Source organism: Paramisgurnus dabryanus, chromosome 1 (genome assembly GCF_030506205.2).
Source record: "Paramisgurnus dabryanus chromosome 1, PD_genome_1.1, whole genome shotgun sequence".
Classification (NCBI taxonomy): Eukaryota; Metazoa; Chordata; class Actinopteri; order Cypriniformes; family Cobitidae; genus Paramisgurnus; species Paramisgurnus dabryanus.
Genome location: NC_133337.1, coordinates 59624567 through 59639877, shown reverse-complemented (window position 1 = coordinate 59639877; position 15311 = coordinate 59624567). Strand labels below are relative to the sequence as shown.

Genomic DNA, 15311 nt, shown 5'->3' with positions numbered 1-15311 from the left:
TGAAGTTTAGAGCTGCTGTGTGCATCATGCCATCCAGATCTGAAGCCCGGAAAATGCCGCTATAAAGTATAATGTGGTTATAATGTAACGCTATACCCTAAAATGTAAGTGAGCATCTTATTTATGTATTTAATTTTTTTCGATTCAATTTTATTTATATAGCGCTTTTCACAATTTGGTACCTTTTAGACCTATGCGTATTGGTTTAGTCACAGCAGTGATTAACAAAAATTCGGCTAAGACCAGCATAAGCTGGTAACTGGTTTTTGCTGATTTAAGGTGGCAGTAGCTGGTTTAAGCTGGTCCTCCCAGCCTGGGAAAAAATTGACATGGTGTTGGCTCGTTACGCTGCTTGGCTGATCAGTCATTATTGGCATTAATCTCCCATCCAAAACATGGCACCCCCAAGGTTTTGGGTCCATAGGTTCACTTCCCCCTTTCCACTTCATCATTTGGTAAAAGACCCAACGACTATGGAACTTTGCAGCTGCTGACGTTGGAGGAAGAGATTGAGCTTCCACTGGAGATGAGTTCTGAGTTACTTTAATAAAGAATTGCCTGTTATCTCAGCATGTCCAGTGATTCATCCTTTTGCCCCCATACAGTGATACTAGAGCTTTTTCACCTGCAATGATGATGCCTTTTCCCACATTTTCCTGTGACTGGCTAAACACCTTAGCTTGTTTGAGAAAGCTCGTGTCATTCTTTACTTTTTTCAGTGCCATCCCTTTCCTATGCCAAATAGACGAGATGTAGAATTACAGCCTCAAAATGATTGTGGTTGGATTGTTTGAAGAGCTCGATGTGTCATCTTGAATGGAAAAAGTCTGAAATCATTTAGTTGCTTTTAAATAAAAATCTATAATATGGTATAGGTTTTCGTTCCCTAATTAAAATGTAAGTATGGAAAACAATCAATTACACATTCTTAATAAAAATGTCATTTAAATTCTGAAACATAAGAGGATTTTATATAAATTGTTTCAGCACTGACTCATAATAGTGCCCCAACAAAATAAATGGCCAATTGCACTGCATTGTAATGAATGTATTTTGTAATGCAATTTTTTTTACCCATATCAATGCTGTAAGGAAACCTCAGGTACATTTATGCTGTTATACTAGTGACCTTAAGAAAAAAGGAATCAGTCTTTCTTGTGTTTTGTTAATAAATTTACTGTATTGATCTATTTTTTAGCTTAACATGCATTTAAATGCATTGTACAGATTTTGCTAGTGCTGCAATTCAGATTGCTTTAGTGAGGCAATTTTATCAGATGAATATAACCCAGAGTGGAAGAACCAAGTAAAGAACAAACCAGGAAATGATATGGGGGTGCCCGAACCAAAAGCCACAGAGAAGGGGTTGAGGATCCAGGCTGGATAAAAAACATAAAAAAATTTAATAACAAAAACACACACAAAAAACACAACTCTCCCCTTCTGTTCAGGCTTGTGTTACTCCGTGACCCTGAAGATTATACCGGTGGGGGTTATACAGCTGGCAGGACTTACCAAGCCAGGCAGTTTTCAGGTTAGAGGCCAGTCTAAAAGCAGCAGGATGATTGGATGAACATTGGGCTGATATATTTATCAAACATATGAATGATGTTTCTGCCTATGCAAATTAGGACATATTAAATAAGTGTAAAGCTCATGTGGATATTCAAATTCATTTCAAAAGAAACTTGTAATACCAAAAAGTTACTTTTGGGTGTATTTTGGGCATATTCGATTAGTGTATAGCTCATATGCATATTAAATTTAATTTTCAAAGCAACTTGTAATACAAAAAAATTTACTTTTCATGGGTACTTTCATTGTGTAAAGTTTCATTTTGATAGGAGTAAAGGAAAAAAATAGCCCCATTGGGGTGTATTGTAGTCTGGCCTTATTGGCACACATTTCGGATTGATGAAATTAACATATTTCCTCAACTAGGATTTCTTAGGACTTTTAGTATGTTGTTCTGGACACCTCATAGAAATGATCTATGCTGAAAAAAATTATTTTACAATTACTTCTATTTTTTGCTCCAAAATGAGTTAGTTTGCCTGGACTAATTGTAAGTTGTTGTAATATGCTATAACTTAATCCCGGGTTGATGACCACATGCGACATTCGCAGGCTGCAGCCTTCGGATTGAGAAACAGCACTGCTAAACCATGACCACCGTGTACTTTACTGTTTTTAAAGTTTTTTACAGCTTACCGAAGTGCTCTGCTCGTCGTCTCCAAAGATAGAGTAATTGACCCCTCAATCAGACGAAGTCTATCGGCAAATCCTACTTTATACTGGTGGAGGTTGGTGAAATAGTTATCCTTGAAGTGCTTCGCGCACTAAAAAATGACATTTCTGTGAAAAATAAAACTCAACCTGGCACAGGTTCAACAACCGAACATTTTGATTTACTCTCTCGTAACTTCTGCATCCTTGAGCTTGGACTACAATATTGCAGCGAGAAATTGAAAATGGCGGATTGCTCGTAGTGTTGGGCTGGGAGTCGATGTCCTTATTTGGCAGTTCCGCTGCAAATACTGTGACGTAATTGTTCAAAAAACGTAATAGATAATAGAAAAATCAGAACAGGTTGGAAAATATGACCAAAACAGAATATAAAGATATCAACAAAGCACCTGAAGAGACTAATTTCAACTTTTATGTACTTCTAAACACTACAAATATACAACAAAATGCATTTAAGAGCTAAGAAAGTGGATTTAGCATGATATGTCTCCTTTAAAAAAACAGCAGATGTCTATTAACAAAAGCAAAAGTTTGTATGTATGGTTATATTCTCAAAAATACAGGAGTTTGATTGATTTAACACTCAAGCATTCAGTTAAGCAGGTTAGCATAAACAAAACAACAAATGTCTTTAGGATAGATATTTTTACCATGCTTCAAAACGCAACACAGCACAATGTCATTTAAACAATTGAAGTTACATGACATAAACTGGTACAGTGTTATACTATTTAAATCAAGCAGATGAGTTGGTGGTGTTAGCAGCCAAAGCTATACATTTTCACAGGCTTGTGAACTGACCTGAAAGTGATGCACGGGTTTTATTTTAAACATTCCTTTTTCATTTTTAGACACAATGCTGTGTCTTCCAGGGGATAGCTGTCCATCAATTGTGATGTATGTTATTGTGTAAACGGATGATATCAAAGTATTATGAGAGCAGACTGCTCTGCATGCTTCTAATCGCTATTGCTGTACTTTTATGTTTATCGTGGATCGATCTGTGTGGCGCCATCAAACACACATGCGGGGACAATTTTACTCACTGCAAAATGCTGTATATAACGTCAAATAGTTGCTTGTTGTTGTGATTCAAATTTATACAGCATGAAACGTTTTTATTTTCTGAGCAACCAAGTTTGTTCCCCTCCGGAGGAGTTGGTACCCTACGCACACTGCATAATCTGCGTATAGGAAGCGGCAGTACTGACAGTATTTTACACATCAGGAGGAACAAGTCATTTTACTACACTCTAAAAAATGCTGGGTTGTTTTTAACCCAGGGCTGGGTCACTATTGGACAGAACACACTGCCGGGTTAAAATGACCCAACTGCTGGGTGGTTTTAACCCAATTGCTGGGTTATTGTCAATCATCCATGTTAAAACAACCCAGCAGCTGGGTTAAAATAAACGTCCATAATAAATTGTCCATAAAAAATAAGAGGATGACCCTTACTTGCTTTTGAATGCTGATTGGTGAGAAGACACAGGGCATCAGCTTTGAAAGATGGTCTCACTTTAGTCTATGATCTTACAATATCTGACTGACCGACCGCCCCCTCCCATTTTTTTTTTTTTTTTGTTGGATCTACAAGATTCACATAAATGACATATTTTGCTTCAAAATGGCAAATTTTGCCAAAAAAGCAACGAGTTTGCAGGCATGTATATAAATACGTACAGTATTCAGTATACTGTATGGTACACTTTTCTATTAATAAACTGAAGAATTACAATATAATTAGCTTTTTATATCACATTTTATTGCATATGGGCCATATAATCTAAACGCAACATGTTTAAAACTTAACCTTAAGCATTTTCAGTGTATTATTTTTCATTGTGTAAGCCATCACATTCTAAACCATGCATTTAATTTTCAATATCTGTCTACATGCATGTATGTTCCATAAATACCTCACCTGAAATCACAGCCAATCAAACAGTTTGGAAGCATATATGTAGTTTGCCCACATCGTAATCACAAACATTTTTACCATTTCATGCTTGTGGAAGAGCAATCGGAATGTGTGTGAGAATGAATCTTGTTGCAGGGCATGGATTCCGCATTGAAGGAGAAATTTTCCCCAGTGCATGGCGATGGAAAACATCAGATGTGATGTTGATGAAAATATTTGGCAAGACCAACAAGAGCAACAGGATGTCCACCAAGAATATGTTGTTGTTGTTAGATGTTAATATTGTAGCAATTGTTTTGTTTGTAGCAATTGTGGGTGACATTTAAGAAATGTGAAATTTACAGTAATTGGACAAGAAATTTTCCGTTTACATGTAATACATTCTATTTGTTTAAACCCAATGGAGCTCACATACTACTAAAACATATACCTTAAATAGACTGTAAGTCTTTTTGAATAAAAGTGTCTGTCAAATGCAGAAATGCAAATTTGAATGTCATCTTGAAACTTTATGGAAACTTTTATAGTATTTTCAAGAAAGGCCTGTATATAACTTTATTCTGTGTAAGGCATTTTTTATAGTGGCACTAAATGTAAGTAATAATGAAATATGTCACATAACACAAGTAAATCATAGACTAGGAAATTAAGTTGTATGTCATTTTTAGTTTCACAACTAAACTCTAGTTTTAAAGCAGCTTTCTTAACACACAAAGCAGTTTCTTCTGACACATCCACTAATCATTCCTATTCCCTTCACTGACATTTACAGAAGCACCGGAGCTATGAATCACAGCGGCATTAAAAACTTATGGAAAAGTTCTGATATTACGTCATATCTTTGATTACAGCTCTGCCATTCCCCAGATGTATGTGTGTAATTTTAGTAACAGTGGGGTTCGCAGCATGGCTCTTGACGGACAGATGCCCAATTTTGTGTTAGACATGCACTGGTTCAGTCTCCATGTCTATCAGCGAAACTTACATTGCAGGAAATTGTGCTTTTGAGGCATATTCGTGCCCCGGCACAGAGGCACGGACTGAAGAAACTGGTTAAGAAATAAACGGTGATGGAGGGAGGGGGTGGATGGATTTGCTGCACTGGGAAATGAAGTGCCAGAGCCTCTCGCCGGAGGCACGGGCGATCCATTGGCTGACTGAGCAGGCTTTCCAGAAAGGAGGGCTGTAAGCCTGCTAGTTTAACACTGTGACAAGGCCTCAAATCTGAGGCTCAGCCGGCATTCGGCAGGGGGTCCGCTCCTCGCACCTAGGAGGGGGCGCGTTTATCAAGACTCGCACTAGGCGAACCATTGGGAGTCGAGAACCTGATCTGCATGCTTAATATTTACAAGGCCATCTGTCCTGCTCTTGTTTTCATCAATAAGCTTTCACCTCACGTGTAAGTCGGCCTCCCACCACCGTCTGGACCAGAGTGACGGACTGATTACATCGTCATGCGTCTAAACATCACGAAGCACAGCGATTGCGTACGTGCGAGAGCTGCTGGTCTCCTCCCGGTCACCCTGATCTGCTGTAAATACTTAAAGATGTCTGGTTTTACTGAATAAACACATTAGATAAAAAGCATAGCACAAAATGAGGCTTTTAGAATTTGACACTAAAGAGGACTGAGCCTAAAAAACACTTCAAAAGGTGGAGTTGTATAGCTGGCAAATGGATTAGGCATTAAATGAAGTAGGAACCAGAGACAGCTGCTTATTAGTATTATGTTTACCTTCATATTATGTTGATCAAAATAATTTACTAGAGACAATTTGGAAAATGACGTTATAAACAGGGGTGAACATAACTTTTTGTAAGCCTGGTTCTCAAAGGAGCACCTGGAGATGTTGCTTGGTACTCACACTATTCATAACGCAGACATCCTAAATGCTGTCATCATTACTAATCTCCTGATTACTCTCTTCGCCATATTTCTTTGGTTTATAAGCATGGTAGATGATGATGTACATAAAAAAATGCCTGGTTATTGTTTTTAACCCATATAACTTTCATAAATAACCACTACTCATACAAATTGTAAACATTGTTAAATTGTCAATAATAAAAAATAATCAAATCATGAGCGATAGCACAAATAAATACAATAGAACAAACATAAATAAAAAGTGCTGTTTATGTTTTTAGGTTGATTTGTAGTTTTCAGGTAGAGTATAGATAATTTTGTGTTAAAATGTCTGGTGTTTAACCGTTAAAAAACGCGTTCTGTGTGATTGGCCACATATAGAAGCCAAGAAATTTGCTGTTGCTGATTTCCCATGAGATCCGCCTGTTAACACTCTGGGGTCGGCTGCGGCGCGGGCGCCGCAAACTCTTTATTTTTCGATCACTCCCCAAAGAGACTTAGATAACTCTGCTGATTTTTGACATACAGATATGATTTATACATCATTTAAAACGTTAAATTGTCTAGTTTTTTTCTGTCCACTCCCAATAAAAACAGCATGTTGTGCTTTTCGCAAAATTAAGAAAATAAACATGATGCGCGTTTTGTTCTCTCTCCCTCAGTGAAGTCCTTTCAGAAACACGTCAGAAAAATTAACTGTAACTTAACGAATATTTGTCATATAAACAAAAGATAAATGTCTACATAATGCTTGGAATGTCAGCTTTTGGAAGATGTAAGTGAAATCGAAAACAAATATTGTAATTCGTTGTTAACTGTATTAGAAGAGAGAGATGTACCGTCTTTCTTCTGTTGCTTCATTATCTATAATGAGCCACGCCCCGCTCCATTGAAGAAAAGAGCAGAGATCATCCATATTCATTAGTCAACCCCACAGTCAATGGACATTCTGTCTCTGCAGCCATTCACTGCTGTGTTGAGTTTTAATCCGAGTGCTGGAAACATGACATCTACTTGTTTACTCGTGACTGTAACTAAAGTTATCTCCAGACGCGAGTGTGACTCGATCGACGTCCAAACGCACACACAAACACACAATGCCTCATATTTGAAGCGCTTTGTGGTATCATTCTAAAAGATGCGATTGCACACATCACACACTTGTTTACTCGCGCCTAAATCTCCAGACAGACGCGAGTGTGTGTGCTTCGTCAGTGTGACGGGATCGATGTCCGACATCTAAATCCTTATTTACTTGCGGATGTGTGTCAGTATCTCCAGACGCGAGTGTTTTCTTTGTCTTCCGTCAAACAGCTGACTCGACGGGAACGCACATACACAAACACGCGAGTCAGGAAACTCGACGCGCTTTTTGGTATTCTTATAAAATACGCGATTGCAAACAGTACAATCCTTATTTAGTTGCGTCTAAGCGCATATCTCCGCACAGCAAGTTTATTAAACACAGGATCACTCGCATGTGCACACATTCACTGCTTTCATGATCAACACGTGAGGTAATGGCGGCGGCTGTAAACAAACATTGATAAGTTTATCACGCGTGTCCCTGGTTGTGTTTCTACTATACACTCTAAAAACCGTTGGGTTATTTGTTTTACCCAATAGGTGGGTTAAACGTATTGGGTTGTTCTGTTGGGTTATTCCTAGCTTGTATTGGGTTATTTCCATAACAACCCAGAGAGTTGGGTTAAAATCGGGCTCACGTCACGCATTTTGAATTTCAACGGTTGACCGGTGCCACTGCTGAGTGCGGACAGACACGAGAGGTACGTTTTAATATATATGTCTGTGTAATGTTTTATTTTGCTACAAAGTGTCTTTAAGCTCTAACACACAGTAAACTATCAGTCACGTTTAAATAAGTGTACAAAAACGCTGTTGTCTAGTTTTTGTCCGTTACACCTGTTCCATTAATTAACTGTTATCGATGCCAAACGCGTTTTTAAGCCATAATAAACGTAGAGAGACATTGCAATTTATTTTAATACTAAACAGCACCAACAGCATGAGCCCTTACGAAAATGAATCATTTCTTTTTTTAGTAGTATAACGTTAGTTTCATGGCGTATTGATTGCCATATTGCTTTAACCATGCTTTCTGTAACAGACAATGTTGTTTTGTTTAAAGTGTAGTTAAAACCGTTTTTTAACTTTTGTAAGGGATGCAACCGGCTGTTTTTTGCTCCAAATATTTTTTTAGCCGGTCTGTGTTATAGACACAGAGCTGTAATATAAATGTGATTCTGAATGTAAATGTCTTAAGAAATGACTCAATGGCATTTTATTGTCGTCTTACTTCAGTATAATCCCTGATAAAGCGCTGTTTAATCCTGCACGTACTGTTTACTGTAACCCGGGTAACGGTTGAATTTGCAATTCAGCGCCATCTACTGTCAAAGTAGAGTATTTATTCAGCGTGCCAGATGTGTTTGCTTTGAGATTTAATACATTATTATTTTCTTTAAATGTAGACATTCTTGGAGATGTTGCATTAAAAACCTTACAAAATGGCCAGCAAGATGGTTCAGCCTTCCTACAGTACCAAGAGGCAAAGCAAACATTTATTAATTTGCAACCTGTAAGTATCATTTATGACACTTGTTTTTTTTAACCTGTTTATGTGTGCATATTTACATTGTGAAAATTCTGTCTTCAGGTCAGAAAACAAACATAATTCAGTATTTGGAGGAGGAGGTATGACGAAGACCCCATGTTCTGCTATGGGATGAATTTGACTAATCACAAGCCTTTGTTATCGTGGGGAGGCATAGCCCTGGAGCAAGACCAGCAGTTGACATGTGCTTTAATATTTTTTTTACATTTTATACAGAGTATCCCAAGCTTTTCACTACTGTTAAGTAGTTTCTGTAACACACAATACATTTTGTACCATGTGATGTTTCCTGAACACACTGTCACCTGCTTAAAGGGACAGTTCCCCCAAAAATGAAAATTGTCATAATTTTCTTCCTCTCCTGTCGTTACAAACCTGTACACATTTTTTTGTTCTGATGACCACAAAGGAAGATATTTTGAGTAATGTTTGAAACCAAACAGATCATGAGCCCCATTGACTGTCATAGTAGGAAAAAAGAATACTATGAAAATGAATGGGGCTCATGATCGGTTTTATTTTTTAAACATTCTTTGAAATCTACCTTTGTGGTTATCAAAGTAAAGACTTATATACAGGTTTATAACAACATGAGAGGGAGAAAATGATGACAAAATGTGTGAACTATGCTTTTAAGCAGTTTTTAGTTGGATAAGATTGAGTAGATTTGTTTTGTTCTTATGTTTTTGTTTATTTATGTATGTATATATGTATGTATGTGTGTATGTATTTATGCTTCTATACATGTATGTATTTATACATTTAAATGCAGGTGCAAATGACTAAATGGAAATAAAGCATTATAAATGTATTTGTAAGTTTTGAATTATTTATTTATAAAGCAAATAATAGTAATAAATAATAATAATAATAATGGGGTTAAAACAGCATTGCAAAAATAACCCAACAAATTGGTTATTTCATAACCCAACTAATTGGGTAAAACTTTCTACCCAATGCAATGGGTTAAAATAACCCAACAATGGGTCAGTGCTATAGTAACCCACCATTGGGTTATTTATTGGGTTATTTTTAACCCAACTGTTTTTAGTGAGTAATGATTACAAAAACACAAATAGGAGTCCAGACATGATAGGCAGTTGTTCTTTTGAGCTTTTTACTGCACAAACGTAAACCTCTCGCTGGCCAACCAAACACAAACCCTGTGTTCACTTTATGATGGCCAAACAGTACCTTTACCATGATTAGGCTACTATGGTTTTTAAAAGGTAACTTATACTTGTGATATTAATAGAAAACATTTCTAATATATATATATATATATATATATATATATATATATATATATATATATATATATATATATAAAATATTTCTATATATATATATATATATATATATATATATATATATATATATATATATATATATAGTGTGTGTGTGTGTGTGTGTGTGTGTGTGTGTGTGTGTGTGTGTGTGTGTGTGTGTGTGTGTGTGTGTGTGTGTGTGTTTACATTATATTGAAAAGTAAACCTTATCATGGTTTTACTACATTCCTGTTGAACATCCCCACAAGGCTTATTATGTGGCTCATTATTCAACTCTTTAGTCTCTCAGCTGTCAATCACTGATTATTCAGGAGCTTTCCCGCCTCCACGCATACAGCCTTTCCCAAGCAAAAGTGTCTTAGAAATTGTAAATCAATGTATTGCTTTATGTGATTGAGTAGGCCATATGATTTTCACATCATTTTGAAGAAAAAACTCTAGACTACTAGATCCTATTTTGAAAAGTCTTGGGAAAACATGTTTAGAATGAGTTTTGTGGACTTATATCAGTGACTTAAAAATTTTGCTTTTTCAAAAACCACGCATAAACATTTTTCTCTCAAAAATACAAACATGTACATACATGTTGATTATATGATATTGTAGCCCAGTTTGTGATGAACACAGTGTTATGAGACTTTTGCCATTAATATGTTTTCAAGCAACTGAAAAAAGCACAAATGTCAGTGCATGTCAAAACTTCCCCAGGGCCCTAAAAACCCCTTAGACCCCAGAGGGTTAATGATCTATTATTTCAGAAAGTTTAGGAAAGTGCTGTAAACAGAGGCACAGTGTCTTGTTAATGCTTGTTAAGCTGATGTTTTTACCACACTTATAATCAGCACTACTAAACCGTTTAGACGTCAAGGTCTCTCATTGTTTAGGAATGATGGTTTTCCTACGCAGGTAAATATGTTCCTCTTTGAATTGATGGTTTAATGAAGACATGTGATTTTTTTATTACCAGAATCTAAGGCTGTTGATACATAAAATAATTTATTGGCACGGGTCTCGGCTTCTGGGTCATGGCCGTGAGGATGCAGATAGTAGTCTAATCAAGTTCTATTGCTGTTTATGAATAAGTCATGCTAACATGACTTTGTTGTTCAACAAATCCAAAAGAACAATCTTTGCTAGTGCTCGTCATTAATGACCAGACCAGATTAAAGGCGGGGTGCATGATTTTTGAAAAACACATGCAGTCAATCAGCAGTAAGGGGTGTGTCTACTAACAACATCATTGCCTGGGTTGCATATGTGTGGGGCGGGTCTATCAAAAGAAAGTCCAGATTCTATTGGGGTAGGGGCGTGTTTGTTTAGGTAATTTCAAACATAAACATTGGTTTTAGAGATCATGCACCCCACCTTTAACTTTTTCCCCACCATTGATGAGTTATCTCGTCAACTAAGAGAAAACATTGTTCCTGGTAAATTTTTTGTTAATCTGCAATACCGCAATTATCCACTAGATTTATAAAAAAAACAATTTATATAAAAACTGAAGCAAAACTTTATTTACTAATTTTAAACTCTGTGTATGTTTTTATAATCTATCTGAATCTGATCTTTAACAAAATAAATAAAAAAAATTATTTCAGCTTTTTGCTAAACAATTTGTATTTTTAAAGAAAAAAAACCCATATTTAAGAGTTTATAAGCCAAAAATATAGAGAGGATGACACATTTATGTTCTTGTTTCTGGTTTTGTTTTTGTGTTTATTGTTTGTTTGAAAGCAGAGGGTCTGTTCTTTCATTTGATATATTTGTATGTTTATATATTGTTAAAGAAATTTTTCCTGGAATGCATTTTGTGAAACTTTTGTAAAAAATGCTGGCGGGCAATTTTTCAATAAATAAATAAATAATTGGCTGGCCGGGAATTAATTAAAGAATGAGCATTTTAATAATAAAAAATGTCACTTATATAACAAATTTGTCGTTCACTGCAAAACCCTTCAAGTGCATGCAAGGTTTTTTGGCAAAATTGCTACTTCTTGGAAACAGACTTAGTATACTGTTGCAAAATGACTAAAGATGCAACAAAAATATTTTAAATTTTTATGAAAATGAACCACACATTGGGGGGCATGAATACGGCTGTCACATTTGGTTTTTATCCAGCCTCCAAAGTTTAATGTGATCCATGGTTGTTTTTTACATTCACCTTCTTTACAAGTTGAGGTCTTTGCTGAAAAATCAATGTGACATTTAACAGAGTCTGTCAACACACCAGTATTTTTGAATAACAGGCCAGGGTTAAGTGGATTTAAAGCGAAAGTAAAAAAAAACTCTCCCTACATAGCTCTTCATTAACACTAAGCACTAAAGAATTCAGTTAATACTGTCATCTTATTTTTGATGGAGGTGGCATTTAGTGACTTTTGCATCTGAGCTTTTCATATTGTTTAATCAATTTGACCCCATCATTATAAATCTACATGATTTTTTTACTAAAAGGTTTGTGTCAGGTAATTTTTTATCTTTGTCGACTACTTCTTCTTCTTCCTTTATTTCTTAACACCATTCCAGCACCTATGGCTAAATTCATGGCGAGAACCAGTTAATCCATACACAAGTTTTTTAATTCAGACCAGTTGATCCATGCTTGGGGGAGGGACAATTTGGTATCTCCAATTTGCCTAACTTGCGTGTTTTTGGCTTGTGGGAGGAAACCGGAATACCCGGAGTAAACCCACAGTGACACAGGGAGAACATGCAAACTCCACACAAAAAAGGCCACCTTACCTAGCTGGGGCTCGAACCGGGGACTGTTGACTACTTAAAAAGCCCTTTAAATAAACTCTCTAACCACCATCCTTCACTTCACACTCCTTATACTGTACATCCATACCTATTCACGACTATGGACAGATTTGCAAATCACTATAAAATCTCACGAATTGACTTAAAATTGGATATATATAGGGATGTAACCAGAGTTTTAAAAATCAAGCGTGAGCGTTCAGTATGTACACACTATTCTGATGACAGAAATTGCACCACGGGCACTGTACACGGACCCTCAGTTACATGTAAAAAATCAACTATACTCTGGCTTTAGTCTACCCTGTCTTTCAATTGGGAAGCGGGACCATAAAACTTTCCATTTTTGGGGGTAATGTGTCTGTCGGTGGTTGAGAAACAACAGGAGGGTCAACACTAGAAGTCTCCTTCTCATCTGAATCTCATCATTCAGGGTCCTTCTCAACATTATCGTCTGTCTTTCACTGTGAAAAAGCTCTGACAAAATCTCATTGACAGAAAACCTTTGTTTAGAGACCATGAGAGTGAGCATTAAGAGAGGCCACAAAAACATCTTTATGTACAATTTTGATATTTCCTATACACAACTTAAAGGAATAGTCCACCCTTTTGCCATATCAAACTATGTTATTACCTCAACCTAGACAAATTAATACATACCTATCTTTTTTCAATGCGTGCACTGTACAGCGCATTGTGAATGTGTTAGCATTTAGCCTAGCCCCATTCATTCCTATGGTACCAAAAAAAAAAAAACGTTTTATTTTGTGGCACCATACTTACTGGTATAACTCCTCATGTAACAGTATTTACACTGAAGTGTTTGGTGGCTTCCCTGTTTGGTACCATAGGAATGAATGGGGCTAGGCTAAATGCTAACACATTCACGACGCGCTGTACAGTGCACGCATTGAAAAAAGATAGAAATGTATTAATTCGTCTAAGTGGAGGTAATAACATAGTTTAATATGGCAAAAGGGTAGACTATTTCTTTAAAGAACACTGATGCTACAAAATGTGTATAGGACTTTGAAGAATCATCATGTCAATTTTAGGTTTATCAACTTCTTCATTAAATTATGAAAATGTATTAAATCTGAAGAAAAACCAATGTCAATCATGTATATGCAGACGTTAAACTTTGAATGGGGTCAAATTGACCCTAAAGATAGCCTAATAGGAGGGTTAACAATTAATTCATAAATATGTTTAGACGGTTTTGTATTTTAAATCCAAGTAATTGTTGCAATTTCTCATTCAGCTCCAGAAATGAAAGATACTTTATCTTTGCTCAGCAGATAAATGGGACTTTCTGCATTTTAGATAAATCCATAAATGCACAAAGGAACTCAAATGAAGCAATCAAACAAACAAGTGTTTCATTTACTATTACAAATTCTGGGAAATGTATTATCCTCAAATGCATTAGGCTTCTAAAAAGTATTTGAATGCATAAGGAGCTTGTTCACATAAGGAAAAGGTTTTATGTGAAGGTCAGAACTGAAGAAACATTCATTTGTTTATCCATCCACATTCATTCTCTATGATATCCTAACAACCGCCATTTATTTACAGTTTTAAGATTATGAAAATGAGTAGTGGGGAAAACTTTAATTAAACTTCACTAATGTGAAACCGTATCATATTTTTGAGAACATTAACCATAATTTGTCTCTATAAAAGCTTTCTCTGACTGAAGGGAAATGAAAACATAACTGGCTTCCTGTAATCATTATACTAATTATTATTCTATGTAATGAAAAGTTATATATAGTGATTCAAATGAGCAGAAGAATCTGCTGGCTTTACATTCTCAAACAATTAGTTGCTTTAGTAAACCAGCATACTTTTTAAATCCTGCATGTCAGGTCAAAATAATAATCACACAGCCAGTATGTGTCAGAGTTATATACCACAAGGACAATGTCTCTTCAGTTTTTCTGAAAGGATTCAACTATCTTTTAACAAAAGCTTTTGCAATTGAGGACCTCCACCATCATTAAAGATCAAATACTGTATGTCAGATTTAAAGATCTCTGCCTCACGGTCAGGAAATTACTATGTTTTATGAAGACATTTTCCACCCTCTGCTGTGATATAAAAAGCCGCCACTCACTCAGTCTATTGCTTTCTGATATCCTGCCTTGGCTTATTCAAGTTATATTAGCACGTAACAAAATGAGACGTATTGGGAATTGTGAAGGTTTTTTTTAGCACAGAAGTACACAAAACGAGTGGCTAGAATATAAGCGCCCTGACCACTGGTGCGGTAAACAGTGTCAACCATGAACACACACTGTGAAAAGCACAGTTGTGAATTGACACAACAAATGGGTTTGAAATTGGCACCAAATCAGCAGAGGATCAGAGTTTTTGAAAACAATTGGCCCTTAGCAGAGATGCAGGCAAGGCCAAAGTATCCACTGAGCCAAAGAAATATACAGCACCTGAACCCTAAGCATCACAGCTGTATTGAATAAAACTGCCTTAACAAACTCTTCCTCCATTTTCATTGGTGAAAAAACATGTTACATTGTATATCATCCAGTCAGTCTACTCAAACAAACAGACTGCAGTTCTGTGCGGTGC

General features: G+C 36.2%; 1 protein-coding gene and 1 long non-coding RNA gene across 2 annotated transcripts in view; one reads left to right on the top strand and one right to left on the bottom strand.

The window, feature by feature from the left end:
* The window catches only part of grid1b (glutamate receptor, ionotropic, delta 1b), a 414521-nt gene that overhangs the window by 97597 nt on the left and 301613 nt on the right, over positions 1–15311 (bottom strand).
* On the top strand, positions 7614–8838 carry LOC135720637 (uncharacterized). Its single transcript, XR_010521327.2, has 3 exons — positions 7614–7822; positions 8528–8634; positions 8713–8838. It is a non-coding gene; the product is annotated as an uncharacterized lncRNA (long non-coding RNA).